The 20168-nt window shown below is 35.0% G+C and overlaps 1 protein-coding gene across 7 annotated transcripts in view; it reads left to right on the plus strand.

The window, feature by feature from the left end:
• Positions 1 to 20168, plus strand: part of LOC145283502 (dopamine receptor 2-like) — a 1112732-nt gene that overhangs the window by 312310 nt on the left and 780254 nt on the right. For all 7 annotated transcript variants that reach the window (XM_080132330.1, XM_080132329.1, XM_080132327.1 and 4 more), the window contains exon 3: positions 19061 to 19089. The gene's annotated coding sequence lies outside the window, so the exon portion shown is untranslated. The remainder of the gene's footprint in view (positions 1 to 19060; positions 19090 to 20168) is intronic.

Here is a 20168-nt window from a genome sequence, read left to right on the forward strand (position 1 = left end):
TTTTGTATTAAGTCGTTTCCAAAATAATGATTGCCTGAAATCGTTATGTAAAGTAGTTTAAACGGAGCTCGCGATGAGGAGTGGTTATTCCTATTATTTGGATTCATCGGACTACTGTTCTTATCGTTAGTGTGATTTTTACAACGTTTCGGTCGATATAACGTCCGACCTTCTTCAGGTGTATCTTGTCGAACTCGGAGATGTTTCTGTCGAACTCAGGAATTTGAACGGAATTTCGAGCGGAACCCTTTTTTACCTCACAGGGGTAGTGTGCTCTTGTTCCGTCAGCCATGACTAGATAGAGCTCCTAATTAATTCGCAACTGTATTTTTGGGTTGCCCATACTGAGGATTGAACCTTCAACCTTCAGGAGAATATCATTTTTACAATTGATTTTTGCAAGTACTCTAACCACCGTCCAAACGTTGTGAAAATCGGAATTAAAATAAGAACAGTATTCTGACGAATTCAAATAATAAAGCATTTGGATTTTTTGCGATAAATTTTAACATTCATAATTATTAATGTGCTCCTAAAAAAATGGTCTTATTTTCGGATACAAAGCATATAAGATGCATAGAAACTTTCAATGATGAATATAACAAAACGTGACATTCGCGTTCTTCTATAATACTAGCTGTACATATACTGCGTTGCTAGGTCAAAAACAGATTGCCGGGCTGATGATTTAATCATATACTGTTTAAGATGCACCAAATATCCGAGGTTATTAAGATTTTCCTGAAGATTGACCATATTTAGAATTTTTGGAAGCATAAAACATAGTCATTGTAAGCTATGAAATATAATCAGGGAAATAAAACCCCTTATCTTAAAGGGGCATAACCCATAGGTAAAATAAAATCTTACTTGTGTTTTGAAACGCAGCTGATTTTTGTTATAATAATAATTTAAAATAAATTGAATTAAATGCGTATTAAATTAAAAATGAATTGACTAAATCAACTTTTTAATATTTCTTAGTAATTTCTATTAAACGTTTAAAGCTAATTATTAAAACAGGTTTTCTTGAATGCAATATGCAAATGAGATAATCTTCGGAACGTTGATTCTTTTAAAATGAATGGTATATATAGAAATGCAGGAATAAAATATTTAGAGCTAATTATTAAAACAGGTTTTCTTGAATGTAATATGCAGATGAGATAATCTGTTGAATGTTGATTCTTTTTAAATAAATAGTATATATAGAAACCATCCAGGAATAAAATTACATAAGAGAGATAAGAGACCGTTTTCAGTATTAAAGCTATTTTAACACAGTGTATGTTTTTTATATATTAACAAAATTGTGAACAAACAAACAAACAGACAGGAATACGACTTTATTATAATAGATTAGTTCCAACCTTAAAAATTTGCGAATACAAATGGAGAATGAGGAGATTGATCCACGTACGATCGGACAGTATAAAAGTGCTTCCAGAAATTCCGCAATGGTGATGAGAATCTTAAATATGAAAAATGTAGATGGCGGTGGTATTATGTAAACAATAGACAATTACAAGTATTTGTTTCGGAAACTTGGAAATGAGGATTGACAATTTTTATTATTTGGATTATTTGAACTACTGTTCTCATCTTCGATGTTCTATTCATCTGTATATTGGTGGACTCGGGAATCTTTCTGTCGATATTAGATATACTAGACGACACAAAACTGTTCGACAATCACAAGTACATGCATATGCAGCCGTTGTGAACGTTTATGTACGCCTTACACATACACATAAGAGACATCTAAACAAACGGGACACATGTACAGTCCGCTATTAAACACACTGTCAAGCAGCACATACTTCATTTTAGGACGTGTTTGGCTTTTATATAGGAAGTTAATTATTTAATGAATCTTATATCTTTATGAGTGGTAGAATGATCCAACCATTTTCCCAACGACTTTAGTAACAGATCTGATGTAAGATTTCGATTTCAGATCTGGAATAGAAGGTCAGTCTCAGAAGCTTGTCAAAACATGGATCTTCTCTAAGACGGAAGAAATGCTGAAAGCACCGAGGCAAAAAACACAGAATCTTTGGGTTTTCGTCAATTTTGTTGTCTATTGATATATTATCTCCAGAGGAGGTAATGCTTTTTACATTTGTTTGAGTTCACTTAAATCCATATTTTTTAGCGAGAAGTTTAAAACTCAGCTGTAGGAAACTTAATCTTATCAAGACAACGGAAGCGAGCTTGAATAGTATGACAAATCTTTGTAGAGTGCTCATTCCAAAGAAACAGTGTTGATGGCAGTTTGGCTAAATACGTCATGGTTATGGTTATAGTTAGACAGAAAAGTGATTATCGTTTTATCGACAGGCTTTCTATTGCTTTACTCATAAATTCCAACAGTATTTTATCTTTCAGTGGAAGATAAGATGCCATCTTAGTCTACCCTTACAGTTACTTCAGGAAAGTTTGTTATATGCTCATTTATAACCACCGCTGATCCTGTGTATTTGTATATTTTTTATATTTTTAATTAAAAAATGTACTTTAATTATTCAACGTTCCGGTCAATGTAGCCTTCAATTTAATTCGAACTTTGAAATATTTGTTATCTTTTTGATTCTTCGAACTACTTTTCCAATCTTTACTTCTATAGTGACAACGTGTCACCTGATATAACCTTCTTCAGTTGTATCTTGTGAAATCTTTCTGTCGAATTTGGTTATCGCAATGGAATTTTGAATGGAGCATTTATTTAATCAAGAGTTGTAGCATAGTTCGTTTTGTCAGTCCTGGCCAAGAAGAAGTCTTGAGTATTTCGCAATTGCATTCTTTGTATAGCATGAACTGAGGATTGAACCTTCAACCTCCATACTATCAATTAGTTAGAACTGAATTTTACTCAGTATTTTATTCGTTACGCCCCAAATCAATGTAGACAAAATTGTGTACAGATTTCGGAGTTTCATAGAAAGATTTACAGCAATCGTTTGGTATGCAAGACTGAACTTTCTCTCTAGTACCGAGTTTTATCAGAGGTGACAATAAAGATTAGTTAATGTAGTTCTTTGAAACGTTTAACGTGGCATGAATGATTGTGATTCCCTTTTGAGTTTTTTCTAATATCATTGCTTGGGTCAATTTGATAATATCATGATAACATAAGTTTCGATCAGGTTATTCAATGAAAAAAATGTGAAGATGAAAAGTAAAAGGTCACTAGTTTTCTGGAGTTTTTTCCCATCGTTATACCTCCCCTGACTTTGTCTGTGCTTGACGAAGGTAAACTAGCAATGGGCCGCATGTGACCCGCAGGCTATATGTTTTACATTCTTGTTGTAGACTAAACTCTTGAATGTTTAGAACGCAATGTAAAGTTGCTGTGTCATGCTAACATGTAGAGTCCGTCAAATTAAAAAGAAAAGGAAGAAATTCGACCTGCTTTTTCAGTTTTAGACAAAAGGCATTTATTCGTGGTATTTTCAACAACGTAATGTCTCTTCTTTTAAATAGTTCATTTCTCGCATTGACATCTATTTTAAAGACGATCTCGTCACTCACGCGTCGCTAGTTATTTTCCGGCCATCTCGAACATGAGCTATTTGCTCGCTTTTCCGGGCGTGTGTGACGTCTCGTTTCTTTTGTGACGTGAGTCACATGTTTCGAACACGTGCTTTTTTCCCGCCCTTCTCCGACTAGATATCAAACACGGCTTCTTCGTCCATGTGTGTTCTTTTGTCGCTGCTGTGACGTCACATCGCGCATCCGCTTGTCATTTGCGCATGTACGCTGCCATGCTTTAGCTGCTGCTAGCGGCTCTGTTACAGCAACTCCTCTAAAATAAATAAAACAATAAAATAACATTAAGATTCCAATGTCGAAAAGAAAATCTATTATTAAACCTTAAATACAGTGTTATTGTATTATGATGGAACTAGTAAAATACACAATGTCTTTGTTCAAAGAAGAGCATTTTCAGGAACTTGAAAATACTAGTATTGATATTGCAATGCACATGTATGATTCATAATCAACTAATAATGCAAAAAAAAACTTCAATGTTCAACTCATATCATTGTCAACATTGATCCTCTGGCAGTTTAGATCCAACTTTGAAAAAATTATAATTGGATTCATTTTTAACTGCTTGGTATATAGATCTTTAATAATTTTTTTTTTTTCAGAAATGACTTCCGGTTAAATTTTCAGGAAACGTCATTGGAAACGAGCAGATTTGTAACAATGCCGAAACAGAAATGGAAATATAAACAAAATACAAATTGACTGAAAAAAATATGAAATTTGGCACTAATAAAAATCACAATTTTTCTCGATTGAATGACATTTTGTGCACTAGTAAACGTGTGCGCCCTCTTGATGTAAATAATTAAAGGTCTACGTTTTTACTTAATATTTTTATCGCCATTACATAAAAAGCGTTGATGTGTCGTAAAACAAATAAAATCAATTCAGATTTTCGATATTATTATAACCTAAATAGTATATTGATTATTATAGAAATCTATTTCAACATCTTCTTTCGAACAATGTTATGTGGATATTGTATATATATATATATATATATATATATATATATATACATATATATATATATATATATATATACGAGGGGCGTGTAATAAGCAATGGCCCTGACCCACTTCCCATAGTAGTAGAGTAACGAAACTTGACACAATTATTAGTATTCTCTACATAGGAACAACCAAGAGTTACGCATTTCTCCCATCGTTTAATGCAGCTCTGGAGACCGTTTTTGTAGAACACCCCAGGTTGGTCCTCCAACCACGACGTGACTTCAGAAATCAAGGCCTTTCAAAAACAACTTCATGGCTGGGAAGAGGTGAAAGTAAGAGGGTGCAAGGTCAGGAGAGTGGGGAGGATGGGGGAGGATTTCATAACCATACGCCTGTGCTTCTGATCTGGCGACTTGTGGACCGGAGCGTTGTCCTGCAGGAGGATGGTCCCTTTGCTGATATTGTCCCGCCTCTTTATTTTAATAGCTTCCCTTAATTTCCTCAAAAGTGAAGCATAATAGGCTCCTGTAATTGTGGTATCATTTGCCAGGAAATCTGTCATCACTACTCCGTCTTGGTCCCAGAAGACTGTGAGCATGACCTTGCCAGCGGATGACTGCACCCTTGCCTTCTTTGGAGGTGGTGAGTCTAAGTGCTTCCACTGCATTGAATGGGATTTAGTCTCTGGATCATAGTGATGGACCCAGGTTTCATCCTGTGTAATCAGTCTTTTGAAAAACTTTCATCTTCTTGGGACCTCCAAATTCATCCTCGAGCGCTCGACGCGTTCTCGCTTCTGGAATGGTGTGAGCAACCTGGGAATCCATCTGACAGACACCTTATGCATATGCAAATGGTCATGAATGATAGTTTCCACAGACCCTGTACAAATCTTGACATCTTGGGCTATTTGGCGAATAGTGATGCGCCAATCTTCCAAAATGGCAGCCCCAACTTGACGGACAGATGCCTCATCAATGGCAGAAGGGGGCGACCAGGTCTGGGAGCTATTTCCACAGACTTCCGGCCATGTTTGAATTCACGATGCCAGCATTTTACAAGGTCATATGATGGGGCATTATCACCATTATTTTCTTTCATTTCATCAAAAGTCTCCTGTGGTGTGCGTGCTTTCAAATACAAAAACCGAATCACTGCTCGACATTCAACAGGCTCCATTTCACATCTGACTCAGTTCAAACACCTGTAAAACAGAAACCACAATTAGTTCAGAGCTTTAATTTGCCACATAACTCGTAGAGATATAAATCATTGCACATGCAAAATTTCAGCTAGATCAGACAACTGGAAGTGGGTCAGGGGCATTACTTATTGCACGCCTCTCGTTCACATTTATAAATATAACCTTTTGATTATTTAATAAATGATGTAATTTTTTATTTTTCATCGAAGACATTCCGATCCAAAACTTATCCAAGAACACGTGGATATTTATATATATATGGAACACTTTTACACTAATTTTATGATTTTATAATGTCTTTACAAAAATGAAAATACCTATATATAATGATATGAATATTCGTGACAATTATTTATGTTACAAACTAGCTGGACGCCTGGCGTTGCTAGGTCGTACCATTCGCTTAAATATGATATTTTAATTTATGCAGATTGCGTTGTTATTATTATAGAACCAATCCTCTAGTAAATACTGTATATTACGAGGAATAATTTATTCGGTGGACAAATTCGCAAAACAAATATTAAAATTTAAAAAAATCATAATGATAATGTCGTTCATTAAATTCCATTTGTGCTTATTTACAATATTACCTCAGCTGATATTTTGGTTTGACGATGAATGCCCCGGAAAAGTCATTTCTCATTAATGTTTTGTTTTAAAATACGTAAACGAAGGAGTGAATCGCGGCGATTTTAAATATTACCACCACGTTTATCGTAAATTGGATTCATTAAGAAAAAAATTAAGAAAAATTTGAAAATAAATTGGTAAGATACACTTGAGATTTAGCTGGTGACCATTCGAATTTTAGTTAAATACTCTGCCAGTAACTTATATCCCCAGGTATTAAAAGTTCTGTTTTTGAAGAAGAAATAATTTACTGTGAATGGATTCTCTCTTGATTTGTTGAGAATTATCTCCTTTGGCCGGTGTGACGTAAGATATTCTCCTGTAAGTTTTTTTTATTTATAAAACTACTTTTAGGTCGTATTTTTGTCAATTTTTGATACTTATGAATCTATGTACAAAACATATCTAAGAACACTGCCAGACATATAAGTTACCTTTGTGTGAAATTTACAACAGATAGGCTCAGCAGTTTTTAGACCTTATGAGGAAGAAACTCACACACAAAGTGACTATTATATAATTGGAGAAATGTCATTCAGAATGCATCATTTGTTTTTGATTCAAGAAAATGTCAAATTTAGCAGCTTGAAGATGACATTGATCTTCAGAGATTCTACCTAATTTGTGTCTTATCGCACAGATTCAATGCCAATTTGAAATACATCAACTTTAAACACAAATATATACGCATATAAGGCTACAAATTTCAAGTTTTAAAACAGCGCATGAGCTATAAGACCTATTTGGGTTTAAGAAAAGTACTAAACCTTTATTACTCCAGATCTAAAACCAAGCTACTATATTTGCATCGTCAACACTCTGATCCCCATCTGGCATCAATTGAAATGGATGAATCTCGTCTTGGGGAGGCTCCATGTTTTGACAAGCTTCTGGGTTTGACCTTTACTCCTGATCTGAAATCGAACACGTACATCAAGTATGTTGCCAAGGTCGCTGGAAAAATGGTAGGATCCTTCTACCGCTCCAGAAGATATCTCATTGCTAATGCAATTCTCTATCTATAAAAAGCTTCTTTCTTAGAAGTGCACGCCTGTGGAATTCTCTTCCGTTTACCAGTTCCCCACCTGACTACAACTTGGATGTCTTCAAATCCAACATAAACAAATTCCTGATGAACTGCCCCCTTAAGTAAGACACTTTATCAAATCTCTAATACTAACGATTACTACGATACTATCATATTGATTACTGTACACGCAATAACCCTTATCCCCGAGCCGGGCCTTGATAAGTGGTGACTACCATGTAAAAAAAAAGATTAGTCGCCGTTTACATATAATGTTATTATTTGTTATGAAAAAACCCCACAGAATTGTTAATTTAAAAAGCATTTCCCCTCTTACCCATCTTATGTTGAGAGTCAGACTCCCTTTGTATATTCAAGCAGAAATCTGCCAATAGGCTGGTGTTCCATTTTCCTTCACAATATGTCTCTATCATTGAAATATTCTGATGGAATTGCTCGCCGTGTTCATCACTCACACCTAGAATTCTCCGCAAAAATCTCAAAAGTGACAATTTTGCAAAAACAAAGAAAATGTACGAAATTCGACAAAAAAGCACAAAAATCAACGGATTTCTATGCCATTGTGTATATTAAATAAACACAGATGACTTGTACTCTTTCAAGTGTTGCAAGGTCATTCGGTCTAAACCAAGATTATATTTACTATTATCAAAATGCACCAGTGTTTAAATTGCTACAATTTTACAACGTTGCATGAATTTTCTATGGCAGGCTTCAAACTTAACTTTTACCATATTACTAAAAATAAATTAAATATAACTGACATTTCTCTCACTTACGTCGAGTACTTTGTTTTAAAATTAATAATGACGTCATAATTAGTTTCGAAATGAATCGTGCATATAAAAAAATGATATGCATATACTTAACTATATTAAAATAACTAGCAGGCCGCCCGGTATTGCCCAATCGTAAAATATGATATTTTAATTTATGCAGTTTTCATATATATTTTTATCATATAATAAATTCTCCATTGATTATTATCTTGTACTCATTATATGCAAGTAATTGAAAAATTTGTTTTAAAAAATATAAATGGATGCCATCAACTAGAAATCGAAACTAAAACATTTAATACTCCAGTGGCATTCACTAATATCTGACCTTAGGATGCATGTATACGAAAACTTTACAAATTAACGCAGTTTGAAGTACAAATGAATAAGCTTACAGGATACACATAAACTCGACTTACGCCAGCCAAGTTCAAATCTTTTAAGTTAGTCTCCTTGGCTGCTCCTTTTTCGACTTAAAACCAAACAGAATTTATTCCACGAATCCGGATGCGCCATATATCAAGTCTGAAGTCTGTGAACAAAAACTGACAAATTAGTTTGAAAGAAACCATTACGCACCCACATATAGACGCGGTCAAATATATATATATGTTGAGGTTAGCGTCTTAACCTTGAAGATCGGATGTATTTTTTAGAAATTGTCCATTTTTTTTTATTTTGGACGTAAACAAATAATATTTTTATTTATTTATTTATTTATTTTTACAAATACGAAATCTTCATAAATGAAAATATTATATTTAAGTGTGTTTCGATCGGGCAACGCTGCGCAGCCAGCTAGTATGTAAATCTTCATAAATGAAAATATCATATTAAAGTGTATGTTTCGATCGGGCAACGCTGCGCAACCAGCTAGTATGTAAATCTTCATAAATTAAAATATCATATTTAAGTGTATGTTTCGATCGGGTAACGCTGCGCAGCCGGCTAGTATGTATATCTATCGATATAGATATACATACTAGCCGGCTGCGCAGCGTTGTCCGATCGAAACATACACTTAAATATGATATTTTCATTTATGAAGATTTCGTATTTGTACATTTTTATCGATTATTATATTGAAACGTTGTATAGAGTCCATTGTACCCAATATATAGTATTGATTTTAAAAGTTAAAATCAAACATGACGAGTACCATCAGCTCAAATCAAAACTAAAACACATAGCACACTAGGCTCATTCGTCCTCGCGCATAGAAAACGTTAAAACGATACGTTTTTAATGTATAAATGTATACTTTGCATGTGGAGAAGAGCACTAAGTTAACTTTCTTTTTTTTTATTACATTTTCACCCCAAACAAGGCACATAGCCACTTTGGTGTAGGGGGCTACTATCAGGGGAAACATCTACTGGGGTACTATGTAGGGATTTGGGCAGCGAGATGTTGGTTCACGTTGCATTTGAACTTATGCATGTCAGTACAGTTGGGGAAGCAGTGACCTGGAATGGAATTCCAAAGTCTAGCAGTTCTGGGGAAGAAACTACTGGAGTAGAAAGATCTTTTACATCTAGGGATCTCTACAGTGTGGGGGTGGGATTTTGCAGCTTGTCGGGTCTGTCGAGGGTGTTTACGTCGTGGGGGCACAAGTGCTTGCAGTTCATCAGAGCATTCACCATTATAATACTTGTAGAACAGGCAGAGGGATGCAACGTTTCGACGATTGGACAGAGGCTGAAGCTTAGATGCCAGTTTAGGGCCTATCAGATTTGCGACTCTCTTTGAACCCTGTCAAGGAGCGAGAGACTAGTAGCCGATGCACCAGCCCAAATATGACAGCAATACTCCATACATGGGCGAATAGTGGCCTTGTAGAGGTGCAGGATACTTTCGGGTGTTAGAAGTTTTCTAGCACGGTAGAGAGAGCCCACCTTCCTCGCAGCGGCCCTGGCAATGCTCTCGATGTAATTGTTCCAACTCATGTTTCCTGTGAACGTTAGGCCAAGGAGCTTGAGAGACGTACTCTCAGATAAAGAGTCGTTGGCCATTGCTATAGGTGGTAGAGAAGGTTTCTTGTAATTATTGAATGAAACCAGTTTTGTCTTGGCGGCATTGAACGTGACCATCCATTTTTGTCCCCATTCCACTACTGATTGGAGGTCATCCTCTAGTGTTTCTGCCATTACTTTAGATATATGTTCATTTGTTTTCCTGTCGTGCCTGCTATAGAGTGTGGTGTCATCAGCATATATAACCATCTCAGAGGCAATTTTGTCGGGGAGGTCATTTATGAATATCGGGAACAGCAGATGTCCTAGGATAGATCCCTGGGGCACTCCCGCATTTATATCATATTGTTTAGAGGTACAACCCTCGAGGACAACCTGGATTTTTCTCTTATCTAAGAAGGATTTAATTATGTTAAGTATTCTACCAGTGATACCGTAAGATCTAATCTTACTGATGAGACCCTCATGCCATACCCTGTCAAAAGCCTTAGATATATCTAGAACTACCGCTCTGCCCTCTCCCGCTTTGTCCAGTGAATGGTATATGCGTTCAGAGATTACAGTGAGGATGTCTGCCGTGGAACGGGCTTGTCTAAATCCATATTGTTGGTCGGTCAGAAGTTTAGCATCTGTAAGGTGCTGGACTAGAGCATGGTTAATTAAGGTCTCAAATATTTTGGCAAAAAGTGGGAGGAGGCTAATAGGGCGATAATTTAATGGGTTAGTTCTTTCGCCAGAATTCTTGAATACTGGTACCACAGAAGCAGTTTTCCAACAGCCCGGAAAGCAAGATTACACTTACAAGTTCTATTGTTTTTTATTTTATCCCCTAAACAGTTATTTTACCGGCTTAAGACTATATCGAATTTGTTCAACAGGTTTAAATTCTTTATTTATTAAGTATCAAGTTTGTAGACAAAAAATGGCAGAGGAGTTTGGTAGTGACTGAATTTCACACAAACGGACAGAGTTGTTTAGATATATACTAGCAGGCTGTCGCTTAAATATGATATTTTAATAAATGGATATTTCGTATTTATTATTATGGAGTTAATTCTCCATTGATTATTCTATATTTCTCAATATATAATAGTGCCACGGTATAGCCCGGTTGTGAAAAGTGCTAAATATACAGTAGTCATTTCAACAAGATTTTTTTTTAATTCAGTGTCATCGGCTAGAATCGAAACCAAAACATTTAAACTTCCAGCATGAGTTGTTCCTTCTTGAGCTATCGCCAGATTAATTAGAAAACATTAATATTTAACCGACTTAACGTATATTTGCGCATGCGTACAAGAGTACAATAAGTCGATATACACATCAATTATATATTAAGTTTCATAACTGTAGATCAAAAATTTATAGAATAGTTAGGTATGGACTACAGACACACACACACACACACAAGATAAAAATAATTACCTTCAATTGCGTCTGTGTATGAATATTTTGTATCAACATTGCGATATGAATCCTGTATTTATTAGGTAAAGCAGTGTGTGAAATTAAATAATATTTTAAATGTAAACATATATTATATTATACCATGAAAGCATAAAAACATCCGACAACAAGTATTAATCAGATTCATAGATTGAGAGTTGAAAGATGACGAATATTATGAAAGGTTTGAAAATAATGAACGAAATGAATAAAATTTCTGTCTCATAAAGAAATTTTATAGAGATTACATTAAGAAATGGCCGTGTTGTATAGGAAACAATTTTGTGACAATGTGTTTTACAAATTGTAAAAAAACTTTCAGTATGAAAATTTCGTTTGATGAAAATATCACACAAAAAAGGAAGATACCTACTTTGCATATATAGTAGTAAGGAAAGTTATAGCTCTGAATCTTTTATGAAAATAAACCAGATAAACGAACTAAGATTCAAACTTTCGATAAACTGAGATTAAATAAAGTCTTCTAACATTATTGGTTAAGATTAGAGTGTAGTATCGGTCCTTATACTACACTTAATCTGTTCTCGCTTATTGAATAAAAAGTACACAAGTTTTGTTTTTGCCAAGTTCAGGTTTACCATATTTCGGATGAGTTTTCAGATTTACAATATTTCAGTTTTCTCACATTGTACTCTGTCATAAGAGTTAGTAAAGTAAATAGAGTTTACCACCGTTCCTTATGTGAATATATATATATATATATATATATATATATATATATATATATATATATATATATGGTTTGCTTAAATGAATATATATATAATGTGTGTAAATGAATATATATATATATGGAGGTATCTATGATATTGGTAAAACGTTGTTGTTATATAGTTGATTATGGCCAGTGAAAAGCCGGCACTTCTGCATTCATTGACCCGGATTTCCGTCACGTTGATCCGGGATCGACCGGAAAACAACCGCAATACGCCAAGCGCTGATCAAATTTAAAGACGCCGGGAAAGAAATCAAGAAGAGTTACCGCATATCAAGTACAAATTATATAGAAAAATATAATAAATAATAACGAAAACATAGTTTTATGATTAAAAAATAATTTTTATATGTATCAGCTATTATGGAAAAAGTTTATGATATGTATGATTTTTAAGGGAGTTTTTGCCAAAAAGTCGATATATTTTTCTTGTAAGATTTTGTGTTTAATGGTTTTTTTTGGGGGGGGGAACTTTAAAAAAAAACATTTTAAAGGTGATTTTTTTCAAGAAAAGTTTGTTTTTTTAGAGTAACAATTGTTTTCTGGTTGTTTCGTTGCGGCGAAGGAACCTAGGATATTTCTTTAGGAATATTTATTTTTCGGTCTACTAGAAAAAAAGAATACGTTCCTATCTACCTCGTAAAAGGACAAAGACAACACAAAACTTTTAAAGGCCGAGTATGTATATTCGACTTGATCTCTGTTCCAAATAAATGACTAAAGATGAGAGGCAGGTAGAGATAAAAATAGGCCCTGTTTAGGCATAGTTTATCGGCGCATTTTAAATCATATGTTTACTTTTTTAGTGCCTCCAGGTAACAACCGATTTATTACACTTACTCTCCCTGTGTAACACGTCATAGCTGGCAGCAACACAAGAGAGGGGTGTGTCAGCATTATGTTATACCGTATGTTGTATTGGTAAAAGTCAACGTTTTTGTTATTTTTACAAAACCATTAAAATCAGTATCATGCCTTTGTCGCTTCGCCACGACCGTCCCTGGTAAGTTGCTTGATGTCTGAAATTAAAGTTCCTTATTAATACAGGTTTAAAGACTAAGTCAATACAAAACTATTGCAGGCAGAAAAGGTTAGTAAGGTTTATTTTTTAAATCACTGTTAGAGGCGAACAGAGACAGAGATCAATAATCAGTGATTAATCATATCAACATATTTTTAAGTCACAGGTTTATATTTCTAGTGCTTTCAACCAAACGCGAAGTTCTCTCACTCACTCTCACTTTAAGCTAAGTGAAGTCATGTTAGTTTCTATTAATTTCGACAGCCCACTAATTCAACCCTTTACTGAAGCAAGTTGACCACGACTGAACTTTTATTTCTTGTTATTCACAACTAAACGTATTATATACTGGCTGGATTACTCGCCCAGTATTTAACAGAAACAGAAGAAAAGAAAAGGAAGAAACAGAAGGATATTTAATGAGAGAAAAAAAAAGAAACAAATAAAGAGATAAAAGGAAGTAAAAAATAGATAAAGACAGTAGATAATGCCCGGATATAAATCTTCCGTTTGCTGTCGACTTCCAATATCTTCCGAACAAAACTAGACTGTGAATACAAAATCACGCATGCGCACAGACGAATTCTTCAGATCTTTCACAGTATATACTATAGCCCAATTCTCAAATATATTCTTAATGCATCACTAGTTCTTTCTGAACTTTCTATTCCTGCTTCAAATTTAGAATATTCTTAGCGTATAATTCGGTGTGCATATCCGTAATTAATGTAGCTGTTATTATCCTTGTATACACGGCGTTTTAGTATTTGTTATTGTGTAACACATGAAAATATGCAGTTATACACACACACATATATGTCTGTAAATATATATATATATATATATATATATATATATATATATATATATATATATATATATGATGTGTGCGTCAGTCTTTATATATGCCTATTTGCGGATAATGGCGACTGTCTGAACGTTCTCCTTAAGCACATTAGTCAATCCTAATGTGAATTGAGAAATTTGAACTGATCTTTTCACATGGGAGATTTTTGAGGATTCGTATGAAATAATCGAGTGTATTATTATTCGGTTCGACATACTTTCCCATGCGCTCTACATCTTTCACGTAAGCATTCGCATTTTTCCTAAGCCTATTCATACACACACACATACACACACACACACACATATATATATATATATATATATATATATATATGTATATATATATATATATAGTGTGTGTGTGTCTCTGTGTGTGTGATTTAATGCATCACAGCCTGAGATTGAACCAAAAATCATCGAGTTGATAGTCAGTAACTCTATCTACTGGGACGTTTATACAAAAATTGACCGCCACTCCTACAGTGCTCTTCTTGTTTATTTACAAAGAGGTTTATATAGTTATCGAAAGACATGCTGTTTCAGTGTATTACAGCTTCTACGCGTGGCTCGATCATCACTCATCCCAAGGCTGATATCGAAATCAGCTGTATAATTGTCTTTTTTTAATACACACGTTATTGCCTACATATGTGCATGCATGCTTTAGTGGAAACAAGTAGTCTAATGATGCTGGAAGCATGTATGCAAATGTGTACGAGTAATGTTTGTATAAATAAATAAATAAAATTATATAATCTGAGATGGGTATATTTGCTGATGACACCACGCTCTATAACAGGCATGAACATATATATAAGACAATGGTGAGAACTCGAGAAAGATCCCCAGACTGTAGTGAAATGAGGGGCGAAAATGAATGGTAAGATGCAATACTGCCAAGACTAAGCTTGTATTACCTAAAATTACTTCTTTCAAACTCCTCAGCTTAACGTTCCCAATTAACAAGAGTTTACACAGATATATTAAGAGCATTGCCAAGGCTGCTACGAGAAAGGAGAACCCATACTGGAAAGTTACTTACGCCTGAAAGTATCCTAGATTCTACAAGGACTCCATTCACCATGTAATGTACTTGCAATAACCCTTATCCCTGAGTGGCTTCCGGGCCTTGATAAGTGGTGTTCACTGTGTAAAAAAAAAAAATTGTTGTCACGTTTAGGCTGGTGCATCTGCTACTAGTATCTCGCTCCTGGGCATGGTTAAAAAGGCAGTCGCCAACCTGATAGGTCCTAAACTGTCATCTAAGCTTCAACCTCTGTTCCATCGACGGAATGTTGCATCTCTCTGCCTACTTTACGAGTATTTTAATAGTGGATACTCCGATGACCTAGAGGACCTTATACTCCCTCGACGTAAATACTACCGTCAGACCCTTCTTCTCTAATAGTTTCTTCCCCAGAACTGCTAGACTTTTATAATTTCCTTCCAGGTTCCTGCTTCCCCAACTGTACTGACATGCAGAAGTTCAAGTGTAATATGAACAGACAACTTGCCGCTCAACTCCCTACATAGTATTCGTGCAATTTATGTCCCTGATAGTAGCCATATATGAAAGTAGCGCTGTAGTTGTTTGAGTGATATATAGTATGTAATTAAAAAAATAATAATAATGCGTTCCTACTTGTGATTTTATAAACACTGGAATTTATTAAATTTACATCTACGAAACGACTGAAATACAAGCATTATATATGTGTGTGTCTTTGTGTTTATGTATGTTTGTGTTGGTATTATTATTATTATTATTATTATTATTATTATTATTATTATTAGCAAACAGAGAGGAGATGGGGTAGGTTGGCATTAAACTTGGGATATTTCAAGAAGATTCGTTATCGCCACTTCGTTTTGTAATGATAATGATGCCACTGAGCATCCTCTTGAAGAGAGAAAACTGAGGTATAACTTTTGATCTGATGACAGACGCCTCAACCATCTACTGTTTATGGATGATTTGAAAATATTCGGTAGAAATGAAAAGAAAATGGAGAGACAGGTAGAAATTGTGGGGACATACTCAGAAGACATTGGGATGGAGTTTGGGATTAGTAAATGTGCGGTGCTGGTGATGAAAAGAGGAGTAAAGGTTCATTCGAATGGAATAGTGCTACCAAATGGAGAAATCATGAAAGAAATAGAAGATACAGGATATAATTGTTTAGGAGTGCTGGAGGGTGTAGGCATCTTGAACAGAGAAATGAAAGAAAAAGTCAGGAAGGAGTATCTTAGAAGAGTGAAACTAATTGCAAAGTCGAAACTGTATGGAGGAAATCTAATAAAAGCAGTAAATGCATGGGCAGTCAGTGTTTTGAGATACAGTGCGGGAATTTTAGAATGGTCTGACAAAGATTTGCATGCCATGGATTTCAAAACAAGAAAAGTAGCGTAGCAAGGCTGTATCAAAAGAGGAAAGATGGTGGGAGAGGATTGAAAAGTGTAAAAGATTGTGTTAGAACCGAGGAGATGTCGTTGAAGGATAATGTGGTTAGAAGTGGGGAGTGGATGCTTAAGGTTGTGGCCAATGAAGTTGCGATATGTGAGACAAGGCTGATTATGTGAAACGTATGGATAGAGAAAGGGCAGAGGAACTTGCTAGGGAGAAAATGCATGGAAGGTTCTTCCAGGATATAGCAGAAGTGGCTGATGAAAGATCATGGCAATGACTTAGAGCTGGGTATCTGGCTAAGAGTACTGAAGCTTTTGTTTGTGCAGTACAAGAGCAGGCATTAGGAACACGATTGTTCAAAAAAAGTGGTTCTAGGAGAGGAAATTGCTGCAGAATGCCGGATTCGTGGTAAAACCTCAGAGTCAATTGCGCACCTTGCAGCAGGGTGTAGTGGACTGGCCCAGAGAGAGTACCGCAAAAGATACGATCGCATGGGACTCCGGATATATTGGGCGGTGTGTAAGAGGGTTGGAGGGCAGTGTGCTGGAAAATGGTTTGAGGAGGTGCCTGATGAAGTGAGAACAAGTGAGGATGGCAAGGTAGAGGTATGGTGGGACAAAGGTGTCATGACGACCAAGTAATTGGAACATAATCGTCCGGATTTGGTCGTTATTGACAAGGTTTCAAAAAACTGGCAGATTGTAGACTTCTCAGTACCCTGGGACAGGAATGTCAGAGAGAAGGAGAATGAGAAGTGGAGCAATTATGCTCCATTGGCCTTGGAGATACACGGCGTATACACGGCGTTAAAGCACGAATAATCCCGGTCGTAGTTGGTACACTAGGAGTAATATCAAGTCGTCTGGTAGGAAAATTGAAAAAAACTTCAAATCCCCGATGTTTTAGGCTGCCTTCAGACCTCTACAATTATAGATACCACCAACATCCTTAGGAAAACCCTTGATCTTTGACAATTGAAAAAAAAAACCCTACAAATCCTCAATGTTTTAGGCGGCCTTCAGACCTCTGCAATTATAGGTATCACGAACATCCTTAGGAAAACCCTTGATCTTTGAAGCTCCGGGGTTGAAGCCGGGATTCAGAGAAATCCTCTGGAAATGAATCCCATCCCTTTCCAGAGAGATGTTCATAAACGAAATCAGAATTATTATTATCATTAATATTATTATTAATAGTATTATCATTATTATTATTAATATTATTATTATAATTTTTATTAATATTATTAATATTATTATTAGTGTTCTTATTAATACTATTATTATTAATAATATTGATATTATGATTATTATTATTATTGATACTATTATTATTAATACTATTATTAATATTCTTCTTATTAATATTAATATTATCATTAATAGTATTATTATTGTAATACTATTATTATTAATAATACTATTATTATTAATATTATTATCATATTATTATTGATATTATTATTATTAATAATAATCATACTACTACTACCACTACTACCACTAATAATAATAATACTAATAATAATTATAATAATAATAATAATAATAATAATAATAATAATAATAATACATGCATCTACATGAAATTTATCAAGGCGTTATATTTCATGTATAGATTTTCACTATTTACCTAAAACATGCCCGTATACAAAAATAGCTTGGTAGCTATACACACACACACGCACACACACACACACACACACACACATGTATATATATATATATATATATATACATACATATATATATATGATGTTTACTACATCCCAAAGACCAATGTTTTATTCATTCAATATAAATATTGAGATACCAGTTTTTTTCTCCATATATTAATCAAAATAGCGTAATCTAATCATGCTTCTATATTCTTATTGTTGCGGGGTATTAGATCACGCACTACTTCATTGTAACACAGATCCCTCATTACTCGCGTTGTTCGTTCCTGGTTTTCGCTTGTTGATCAAGGGCCACAAACGAAAGATATAAACTTAAAACATATGTATGAGTGTCTGTTATTCTGAAGGGATAGATACGATTTATGAGAGGCTTCTATTTTTTTCACCTGTGCCCATCGTTTCTGTCTTCCGTTTAGGGCTGACCAGGACTACTCTGTCTTACGTCGGTTCTCGCCGATGTTGGTAAGCTAAAAGACAAAATCTTGTTATTTTTTCGTTCCACTTTAGCTACACTCTTCTTTTCGAGCGAACAACTTTCACCTCCCTCCTTTCGCTATTTAAAAAAAGAGTAGTGTAATTTTAATGCTTGGACTTAGGATAACTTTATTGTCTATATAAAAATGGTCACGACTAACTGAATTTCATGCAATAACTTGTAGGTATATGTAGGTATAAACGAGTCAATAATTACAAGAATGTTTTATTTATGAGCAATAAATTTGATTTTGTTAATTCAATGAGATGTTCTAATGAACTATTTTCTTTTTGTTTTTGTTTTCAGACACAATCATGGATGAAAAAAGATAAAAGGTGAGTGAAATCAAACAAATTCTTTTTAAAGAGATGGAAACAACATTATTTGGATGTGGTAAACATTTCTAGCAATTGAAACTAAAACAAATCTTATACAGCTTTTGGGAGAGCTACACCACCAAAATAGAATTGATGAACAGAGGCTGTGAGCAGCGCCGAAGTCACCACGTCCTTCGCTTGGCAGGACACTTCCATGAGATGGATCTTTACAGGCGCCCCAAGAGCATCTTATATGGTGAGCTGACCATCGAGACCAGACCATCAGGAGAACTTAATATGTTCTACAAGGATCAACTAAAGCTCACCCTGACTTTTATCTACATCAGCTTGCATTCCTGGCCAGGGACCGAAAAAATTTGAAGAAACCAGTACGCGATGGCATCACGGACTTTGAGGAAAAGAGGAGAGAGAGTGAAGAGGCGGTGCGACGAAGAAGAAAGTGCTGTGAATAACCCTTCGCTGTGAACATTGTCTGTGGCTATTCCACCACCGACTTACTTTCGCAAACTATGTAAAACAAAAATATCAACTGTGGAGACATAGCTGATAACAAAATCATATAGTCGGACATGAGTCCAATCTGACGACAACGACATTTGGATCATTCGAACTAGTGTGCGAGGGAATAATTTAAGCCAAGTAAATACAATTATATTTTGTCGTTATATCTGATAAAGTCAGATTGCGCAATAGCATGAATATTCTTGTGTCAATTCTCTAAGCCTCATGACAAATTAGAACCGCTTGTTTTCTCTGTAAAATTATCACGGAGAAATTGCAGTACAAGAGCAAGGGGTTCCTTAAATCTGTTTATTTCACAGACTTTTTTTCAAACATTTATTACATTCACCACGGCTGTAAAATTCAATCCGCTTACTACATAGGAAAATGGAAGAATTTCAGTTGGTTAGTTAACAGTTGTTACACCTTGTTCAAACGCACGTTGAAACTATCATCCACTTATGGTTTTATACATGCATGTCCATCCGAATACATACAATGCCTAGTATTTCCAAATGGTTGCCTATCTGATATTGACTTAGACCAATGTTGCTTAACTAGCGTGATCTAACGGG

The sequence above is a fragment of the Euprymna scolopes genome, chromosome 8 (assembly GCF_053919585.1).
Source record: "Euprymna scolopes isolate OS-2025 chromosome 8, ASM5391958v1, whole genome shotgun sequence".
Lineage (NCBI taxonomy): Eukaryota > Metazoa > Mollusca > Cephalopoda > Sepiida > Sepiolidae > Euprymna > Euprymna scolopes.